This window comes from Mytilus edulis, chromosome 2 (assembly GCF_963676685.1).
Source record: "Mytilus edulis chromosome 2, xbMytEdul2.2, whole genome shotgun sequence".
In the NCBI taxonomy this organism is placed as follows: domain Eukaryota; kingdom Metazoa; phylum Mollusca; class Bivalvia; order Mytilida; family Mytilidae; genus Mytilus; species Mytilus edulis.
In genome coordinates, this window is record NC_092345.1 from 75,897,916 (window position 1) to 75,909,075 (window position 11,160).

Below are 11,160 nucleotides of genomic sequence, written 5' to 3' on the forward strand. Positions count from 1 at the left end.
CAACAACAAAGTGACAAAAATGAAAGTGCTAGCATGTCAACAACAAAGTGACAAAAATGATAGTGCTAGCATGTCAACAACAAAGTGACAAAAATGAAAGTGCTAGCATGTCAACAACAAAGTGACAAAAATGATAGTGCTAGCATGTCAACAACAAAGTGACAAAAATGATAGTGCTAGCATGTCAACAACAAAGTGACAAAAATGAAAGTGCTAGCATGTCAACAACAAAGTGACAAAAATGATAGTGCTAGCATGTCAACAACAAAGTGACAAAAATGAAATTGCTAGCATGTCAACAACAAAGTGACAAAAATGATAGTGCTAGCATGTCAACAATAAAGTGACAAAAAATAAAAATGCTAGCATGCCAACAACAAAGTGACAAAAATGAAATTGCTAGCATGTCAACAACAAAGTGACAAAAATGAAAGTGCTAGCATGTCAACAACAAAGTGACAAAAATGATAGTGCTAGCATGTCAACAACAAAGTGACAAAAAGTGATAGTGCTAGCATGTCAACAACAAAGTGACAAAAATGAAAGTGCTAGCATGTCAACAACAAAGTGACAAAAATGATAGTGCTAGCAGGTCAACAACAAAGTGACAAAAATGAAAGTGCTAGCATGTCAACAACAACGTGACAAAAATGAAAGTGCTAGCATGTCAACAACAAAGTGACGAAAATGAAAGTGCTAGCATGTCAACAACAACGTGACAAAAATGAAAGTGCTAGCATGTCAACAACAAAGTGACGAAAATGATAGTGCTAGCATGTCAACAACAAAGGGACAAAAAATGAGTGCTAGCATGTCAACAACAAAGTGACAAAAATGAAAGTGCTAGCATGTCAACAACAAATTGACAAAAATGATAGTGCTAGCATGTCAACAACAAAGTGACAAAAATGATAGTGCTAGCATGTCAACAACAACGTGACAAAAATGAAAGTGCTAGCATGTCAACAACAAAGTGACGAAAATGAAAGTGCTAGCATGTCAACAACAAAGTGACAAAAATGATAGTGCTAGCATGTCAACAACAAAGTGACAAAAAGTGATAGTGCTAGCATGTCAACAACAAAGTGACAAAAATGAAAGTGCTAGTATGTCAACAACATAGTGACAAAAAATAAAAATGCTAGCATGTCAACAAAAAAGTGACAAACAGTGATAATGCTAGCATGTCAACAACAAAGTGACAAAACATAAAAGTGTTAGCATGTCAACAACAAAGTGACAAAAAATAAAAGTGTTAGCATGTCAACAACAAAGTGACAAAAAATAAAAGTGCTAGCATGTCAACAAAAAGTGACAAAAATGAAAGTTCTGGCATGTCAACAGCAAAGTGACAAAAAATGAAAGTGCTAGCATGTCAACAACAAAGAGCTAACATGTCAACAACACAGTGACAAAAAATGAGTGCTAGCATGTCAACAACAAAGTGACAAAAATGAAAGTGCTAGCATGTCAACAACAAAGTGACAAAAATGAAAGTGCTAGCATGTCAACAACAAAGTGACAAAAATGAAAGTGCTAGCATGTCAACAACAAAGTGACAAAAATGATAGTGCTAGCATGTCAACAACAAAGTGACAAAAAATGATAGTGCTAGCATGTCAACAACAAAGTGACAAAAATGAAAGTGCTAGCATGTCAACAACAAAGTGACAAAAAATAAAAATGCTAGCAAGTCAACAACAAAGTGACAAAAAATAAAAGTGTTAGCATGTCAACAAAAAGTGACAAAAATGAAAGTTCTGGCATGTCAACAGCAAAGTGACAAAAAATGAAAGTGCTAGCATGTCAACAACAAAGAGCTAACATGTCAACGACAAAGAGCTAGCATGTCAACAAAAGACTGCTAGCATGTCAACAACAAAGTGACAAAAAGAAAGTGTTAGCATGTCAACAAAAAGGTGAAAAAAATGAAAGTGCTAGCCTGTTAACCAAAAGCAGAAGATGGAACAAACTCATAATACTTTATCGTGTGGGATATATTCTCTTCAAAATTGATACAAAAAGTATTAATTCAAAATCTGATTTAGCTGATCCTCAAGGGTGTGATTTTTCTGACTTTGTGGGAATGAATGGTAACTTAACCTCCAGCATAATTTGACATATTTATGGCATTGACCATGAGGTATTAATGAAATAAGTGGATACACAGCAAATTCATTTTAACCTCCCTGAGTTCAAGATTTCAATCCTACGTTTTTGTAGATCATTTCACACAATTTTGAAGTGGCATTGATTTGTCTTCATTTCCTTGTCATTTTTATTTAACAGACATATTTGTTTGATGCTTTTAAACAGTTTTTTTTTCCAATTAATTTCTAAAATATATTTTATAAATATTTGTTCAATCAGTAAAGTTTAACACGGCTATTGAGGAATTTGTTGTAACTTGCAAGTTTATCAACAAATCTTTTTACATGTCAAAGTTACAGACTTGCATTTTGTAATAGGCACATAAACTAGTTATCTGCACAAGAATCCCAATACACCTTATCGCTATTTGTCCGCCATTACTGGACATAAAAAAAGTTCCCCTAAAATTTTGACTTCATAATAGAAGCCACAATGGAAAAGTGATTGCTGTATGACGTCAAAAGTTCAAGTAGGACAAATTTCCAAATAGCAATAAGGTGTATTAATCTAGGAGTAGATATAAATACTGAATTAGAGAAACAAGATTTATCTTAGAAGGTTGTTGATGTCAATACAAGTTGTATATTTCTGTATAAGAGAAACACTATGATAACAAAATACCATTGCCAGAAGTGTTGTGCAAACATTCACATAAACGTGTTTTTACTTAAATCTCTTCATTTCTTAATTGTTTTGATTTTCTGTCTGGATATTTTTATTCTAATCATAGTGTCATTTCAAATCATTAAATATCAACAGCTTGGATTAAGATATTAGTTTTGAAGATAATTTATGAATTTCATCAATAATTTTACCTTTTTACATGGCAGAATTATCTTGTATGGTTAACCATTATTGACAGATCAGTCAGGTTAACATTTGTTGTTTCATCTTGACACAATTATCACAATGTATGTCATTCAGTTTTTTATTTGATCAAAGTACAGTTGAACTTTTAACTTAAATCTATATTTTTTTTTTCACTTTTAAGCCCTTTGTCAATTTAAAACAATTCTAGTCACAATGATCTTGAGGCTGCTTTGATCCAAAAGTTAATCAAATTACATGACCAATGGTATTAAAAAAAAAGAAAAGAAGGGTAAATTCTAATGTAAAGTTGTTTGAATAAATTATTTATGAAAAAAGCTGTTGATGACTTAAACCCTCTTCAAACATAGTCATTTCTAAAATTGACAAAATGTTCAATAAGAAAATAAAATTGAGGACCAATTGCTAAACTAAAGTGCATATGCTGAAATTTCTCCTCTGTTTTAATTATCATTGAACTAATGTGGAAAGGTAGTAATATAATGATTTTAATACAAGTTAGTTTTCTTGTTTGAATTGTTTTTATACATTGTCATATAGCTCACTATGCAGTATGGGCTTTTCTCATTGTTGAAGGCCGTACAATGACCTATAGTTGTTAATTTCTGTGTCATTTGGTCTCTTGTGGAGAGTTGTCTCATTGGCAATCATACCACATCTTCATTTTTATATGTAACATAAACTTTCTCAATGTGCTATGAAAATAAGGTCACAGTCAGATCAACAATTTGACCTTATGCTCAGACCCGGAGTGAAGAGGATAAGTAAGTCAGATCAACAATGTCTAAAAACTTTTTAAAGACAGTTATACGCCCTACAAAATTTCCATACACCAAATAAAGTGGTACAGTCCCTATTAGTACATGAGAAGCAGATCAAACCACAAAATCTAATTTTGAACCTATAAACCATGAAAATGAGGTCAAGGTCATATGTACCCTGTCAGACACCTTACAGTCATTCCATACACCAAATGTAGTTAACCTTTCACCATGAGCGCATGATATGCCCGTCGTCTTGTGTGCAACAATCATAAATAGTTTCATTAAATTCAGTTGAGACAAACTTAAGTCAGAGAATGGAAACCCAAAAAATCAGCAATTTTTCCATTTGTAAAGGGGCATGACCCTAGAATGGTAATCAAAGTGCTTGTAAGCACTGAAAGGTAAAGCTTGCTTTAATACATCAGTGGAAAGTAAAATTGAATATTGAATTGTATAAAGCATTAGTTAAAAGTTGATTCAACTAACATTCTGGACAAAGAAAGATAACTCCAATTTTCAAAGAAGGTTTTTAAAATGACATTATTAATATATACCAAAATTCAAACATGACCTGTGTTTTGTAGTAATGAGCATTGTGTATAAGTTTCATAACATTTGGTTGAGGCAAACTAAAATTAGAGAACAGAAACCAATTTTGGGACGTACGTACAGACGGATGGACGTACAGACAGACAAGGGTAAAACTTAAAGCCCTCTACGCTACAGCAGAGGCATGATAAACCATGAACCTAAGGTGAATGTTAGATGAAACCTGCCAGTCACACATGTACACCTTATAATTATTTCACATATCAAATATAATTGGCTCAATTCTTATCTTATAGCATCTGTGGTACGGACTTGACCACAAACCTTGATCACTGCTCCACTAAATGAGGTCTAGGGCCAGCTGAAGCGCGCCTCTGGATGCAGAAGTTTCACACTGCATTGTAGCCCGATTGGTGGCCTTCTGCTATTGTCTGCTCTTTGGTCGGGTTGTTGTTTCTTTGACACATTCCCCATTTCTTTTCTCAATTTTAGGTCAGGTGAAACCTACCTGATGAACAAGAAGACGTTACAAGGAACTTCCATACCAAATATAGTCATCCTATTACTCATAATAAATGCGTATTACATTTGACAAACAAGAATGTGTCCATGGTACACTGATGCCCCACTCATTTTCTATGTGCAGTGGACCATGAAAGTGGGTCAAAACTCTAATTTGGCAATAAAATTAAAAAGATCATATCATAGGGAACACGGTGCATTATGTTTGCGTGCATTACCATTACATTTGCGCGCAAAAATCATTACGTTTGCGTGCAGCTTTTGATTACAATTGCGCACATTTTTTTGACAGGTAAACTTAAGTAAAATACAGGTATTAATACTTATTTATTTATAACTTGTTCAATTATTTACATGAATAAGTACTCATTCCGTTAGTCTTAGTCCCCTGCTCACCAACGATGAGGTGTAAGTTGGATTTCGAGCAAGATAAGTCCGCTTTATTATGCACAAGCACTAAATTCTAGAAATATATACAGATGAAAATGTTAAAATGTTAAAACATAGCTAATCTTTAATAAAGGTACAAGTATTGATAAATTCATTACTTTACATGTCGGTACGTGCCAAAACACTATGTTTGTACCTTGGTGTAACTGCACAAACTAATTTAAATTATTTACTAATTTTAAAAACGAACACTATTATTTGAAACACTTTTCATCCTAAAATATTCACAATGAAGTTACATGTATGCCTTAAGCTATACTACTGAGTTTATAATGATCACTTTATAATTGGTTTTAGCAAGGATTTGTATACAAATCCTTGGTTTTAGAATTCAATATGAACAATATTTAATTTGAATTTAGAAATATTTTCAAAATTAATAATTGATAGTCATATTTATTATGAAAATAAAAAAAATATATAGTCAATTACAAATTGATTTAATCTTTATTCATATTTTTACCTGTAAAATGAATGTGCGCAAATGTAATCGAAAGTTGCGCGCAAACGTAAAACATTTTAATCCCCAAATGCGCGCAAACGTAGTGCACCCAGGGAACATGTGTACTAAGTTGCAAGTTGATTGGAATTCAACTTCATCAAAAACTACCTTGACCAAAAACTTTAACCTGGAGCAGGACAGACTGACCGACATATGGACGAATGGATTCAGAGACCAAAATAAATAATGCCCCATGGTTATAAAAATGAGGTCAAGGACAATGGACATTAGACAGAAGGAAATTTTGTAATATGAGGTATTTGCATAGAAGGTTTGAAGCATTCAGGTCTTCTACCGTATGAAATATAAAGCTTTATACAAATAGTTTACAGTTCCCTAATTATAATCTCTATGTTTCACGTTCTGCAACTTTCATTGCAGGCGAGACACATATTCCAAATGTGTTAAATGAACATTTTTCAGAATTAATAGTTAGTGACTATAAGTAACTTCATTCATGACAAACAGCATTACAAGAAAGATACAGAGGAAATTTAACAAAACCAAATTATCAACAAAAACCTGAACGAGGATGTTAAAATATGATACCCTTTATAGCATTTATGGAGGAAAAAACATGGGAAAATGAAAAAAAAATAATTTCCTTCTGACCAAAATATGAGAATTACCCTTTCTATCTCACTGGTATTAAAGAGATAATAGTAACTGCAATTACGATTATCCCAATATGGCAACGGTAGATATAGGTAAAATCTTTACACTCATTTTTCTTAAATGTAGCATGCTTTTGTCAATAGTTACTCAGCTGCAAGGTTTATCTATACCAGTACATCATATTTGAATCGTAAAGGTGCACTGGATTAGTCTAAGCGCTTTGAAAATTGCCGTCGAAAAATTCGGGATGATAATCGTAACTCGGAAAAAAAGATAATCGTAATTATGGTATTTAAAAATGGAAAGATAATCGTAACTGGAAAGTGTTTTATTGATATTGACACTTAAAACATATATCTAATAGCATATAATGAAGTTATGTCGATGAATTATTTACGAAACGTTCCAACATCTTATGACATTTCTTTTTATGCATATATTATTAACAGTTCTTAGGAAAACAGCTACATATGTGTATTAATTTATGTTTTTTGATTGAGTTAAGTCTGCCAATTGATATTTTAACGTGTGTTTTTCTATGTTGTGATGTTATGCTATTTTTTTCTTACACTAGTAATTTTGGGGCCCTTTATAGCTTGTTGTTCGGTGTGAGCCAAGGCTCCGTGTTGAAGGCCGTACATTGACCTATAATGGTTTACCTTTTTATAAATTGTTATTTGGATAGAGAGTTGCATGTCTCATTGGCACTCACACCACATCTTCCTATATCTACATACTAGTATATCATAAAATTTAGTTTTTTTAATAAATAATGCCGTTAGTTTTCTTGTCTAAAGTGTTTTACATTGTCATTTCGGAGCCTTTTATAGCTGTCTATGCCGTATGGGCTTTGCTCATAGTTGAAGGCCGTACGGTGACCTATTTTTGTTAATATCTGAGTCATGTTGGTCTCTTTTGGAAAGTTGCCTCGTTGTTAATCATACCATATTTTTTTCGCATTTTAGCTACTTCATGACTGTCATTGAAATTTTGATATCTCAGAAAATAACTATAAACAACACAAATTTAATTTTGAATTATAACAATATGACATCCTTTAAACAGTTAATGCTATATAAGAATAGAGAAAGGTTGGGATTTTTTGTGTATTATGAAATTAAGTAACGTGGAGTTCTTTGACAAACATGGATTTGTGTTCTCTTATAGTTTGGCCAAAAGCCCGAAAATGAAGAATTGAAGTTGATGTGGCTTTAAATTGTCTTACAAGGAATACTTATTCAAAGAATGACTGCAAAGTGGAAAATAAAATAACGCATATTCCGCAATATTAGAAACAAACTAATTCAAAAATTCATAAATACTCGGTATATGAAAAGTATGATGCATACATATGCATGGAAGATATTGTAGAGACAAATATTGAAGGTACTAAAATAGGAACATTTTTGTATTTGCATACTTGCCATACAATAAGTTATTTTCTATTAAATGAAAACAGAAATTAGCCTAACCTAATTGTCATGTATTTTTCTGAAGCACAAAATATTTGTTGTAAAATCTATAAAAATCTTTGTAATTAAACAAGTTCCAACTGTGATGATGTACATGTTATGCCTTCTGATGTAATTTATCAACATACATATTTGTGTGTGTTTTTTTCAGTCCGTCAAGTGCTTCGTATTAAGACTATAGGTAAGGCTAAAAAAAAACAAAAAACAAAAGTAACTATAAACAAAAGTAACAATAAACAAAAGTAACAATAAACAATAGTAACAATAAACAATAGTAACAATAAACAATAGTAACAATAAACAAAAGTAACAATAAACAATAGTAACAATAAAATGTAACTATTTTAGATCCTTTACCATACACACTGTTTAAAGAAACGTCCTAAAATACATGGGTATTTGATCAAAACATTTGAAGTAAATTTTTAAAATCATATATTATATCAGTATAAACTTGAAAAAAGGGAATCAAAGGGGAAAAACTGGACGGCTATATTTATTGAATTATAAGGAAAAGGGAAATATGAACACTCATATCTACCGATAAAGGTATCAACTGTTAAATCCGATAATGCAGTTATAAAGTTATTGACGGAAACTTTTGTTCATTTCGCGCAGAATTTTAATATAAACGTGATATTGGAGGCAAAACATATATATGACATATGAAAATGTGGTATACGTGACTTTCATTTTGAGCAATGAATTGAAAGGATTGCACTTTTGGGATATGGGATATAGCTAATCCCCCCTCCCCCTCCCCCCCCAAAAAAACCAAACAAAAACGGACTTAAACGCGCACACAACATTGAAACTTTGAAAAAAATCAAAATATCTACTTACCACAATAGCTGTCTCGACAGCTGCTTCATTTTCCGTATCTTTAACAGGTACATGTATATATCAAAAGGTTCACCAGCTAATAAAAATTTATTATAGGATATGCATGTCACTTGATGATCGCTGTATAACATCTCTTATATTATGTGATACCTCGAAAGCTTTTGATAGGGTATGGCATAGTGGCCTCTTAATAAAACTAAAAGCGTATGGTATTGATGGAAATCTGTATAAATGGTTTGAAAGTTATATTTCAAATAGAAAACAAAGCGTTTTCGTTTCAAATGCCTATTCGCCTTTTGATAATACTAATGCAGGAGTTCCGCAAGGCTCTGTATTAGGTCCCCTACTATTTCTTATTTATGTAAATGACATAGCTGATAATTTGACAAGTCTAACTCGATTGTTTGCTGATGATACATCTCTTTCTTATTCCAGCAATAACCCTTACACTATAGAGGATGTCTTAAACAGCGATTTAGAACAAATTTCAGTATGGTCTAAAGATTGGCTTATTAACTTTAACCCTAATAAGACAAAGGCTATGATATCCTCCTGCCATACTTCCCCAGATGATATTGAAATAGAATTTCAAAACCAATTAGTAGAATTTGTCTCCTGTCATAAACACTTAGGGATTACTTTTGATTCCAATGATAAATTCCATACACATATAGAAAATATTTTAAAGTGTGCAAGCACGAGATTAAATGTTCTTAAAAAATTGAAATATGTATTGAATAGAAATTATCTTGCTCGTATATATTTAACTTTTATAAGACCCGTTATGGAATATGCATGTGAGTTATGGGATGGTTGTACTCAACAAGAAGCCGACAATTTAGAACATGTTCAGTTAGAAGCAGGGAGGTTAGTAACTGGGTTGCCCGTGTTTGCTAGTCGGGAAGCTATATATTTTGAAACTGGCTGGCAATTGCTTGTGAACAGAAGAAAATCCAGAATGCTCAATATGTTCTATTCTATACATAATGAGACTGCCCCTGATTATCTCTGTGATTTAATGCCCCCGCTTGTTGGTCAAGTATCTAACTACGATTTGCGAAACAGTAATAATTATGTAGTACCCGGTTATAGACTAGACATAACTAGAAAATCCTTTTTCCCATCCACTACTTTTGAATGGAATAGCCTTCCCCCCGACATACGTACGTCCAAAACATAAATATTTTTTAACGAAAGATGAAGTCCAAATTGATACAGCCACCTTCCTATTTTAGTTGTGGGGATAGAATTTTAATATCATTCATACACGTTTGAGAAATATGTGCAGTTCTATAAATTCAGATTTACATCGTGTTAATATTAAACCCAGTCCCGCATGCAGCTGTGGCCACCCTGTTGAGGATAGTATACACTATTTTTTACAGTGCGCTCTTCACAACGAAGCCAGAGAAATACTGTTTTCAAAATTAGAAAGTTATGCTATATCCATTGAGCTTCTTTTAGCTGGTGACGGTGACCTTTCTTTTCAGCAAAACAAAGACATTTTGAGTCCGTACAATCTTATATCAGAATAAAACAAAGATTTAAAGCAGTCAATTAACATTCTAAATTTCTACTTTACAACCTTTCACTTCAGTCTAGTTGTTTCATTATTATTCCTTATTATATTGTATTTTTTTTTCTTTTTTCTTTTTATTTCTAATTTTTGTTTGAAGTATGTATTAATGATAGGACTTTTTTTTACTGGGAACTCACTTTAGTCCCATGAAATTAACCTGTAAGTTTCTTCATTTATTTTTATATGCGTTTATGTCATCGTTAAACTTGACATTTGCATTTTTAACACACAAAATACCATTGAAATGCTGAAAGACACATTTATTATGTTTCAGTTACTATTATCCGATAAAGAAAATTACGATTATCAAAGAAGAAAAATACCATAGAGTTACGATTATCATACCGAATTTTTCAACGGCAATTTTCAAAGCGCTCAGACGATTCCAGTGCACCGTTTACGATTCAAATATGATGTAATGGTATAGATAAACCTTGCAGCTGAGTAACTATTGACAAAAGCATGCTACATTTAAGAAAAATGAGTGTAAAGATTTTACCTATATCTACCGTCGCCATATTGGGATAATCGTAATTGCAGTTACTATTATCTCTTTAATACCAGTGTATCTGCAATCATTGTTGAAGGAAATTACTGTTGAAGGAAAGCTGTTGGGAGTTTTAAATGACACAAAGTATGTACAGCGTAATCTGTGTTATACGTCACACTTGGGGACCAGAAAAAAATGTCAGATTAAGCAGGGTGTCGGAATACTCAGGTTTTTTTCTGTAAGGATAGGCATATTTTTGGTCCTAGAAAATGTGTCGGTTAAAGCAGGATGTTTGAATACTCAGGTCTCAGTTTAGGTAGGTTGCACTGTACTCTCTATGTGTTCCACAATTATTAGACCTACTGTAACCTCTGGAAATATAGGTAGAAAATCAC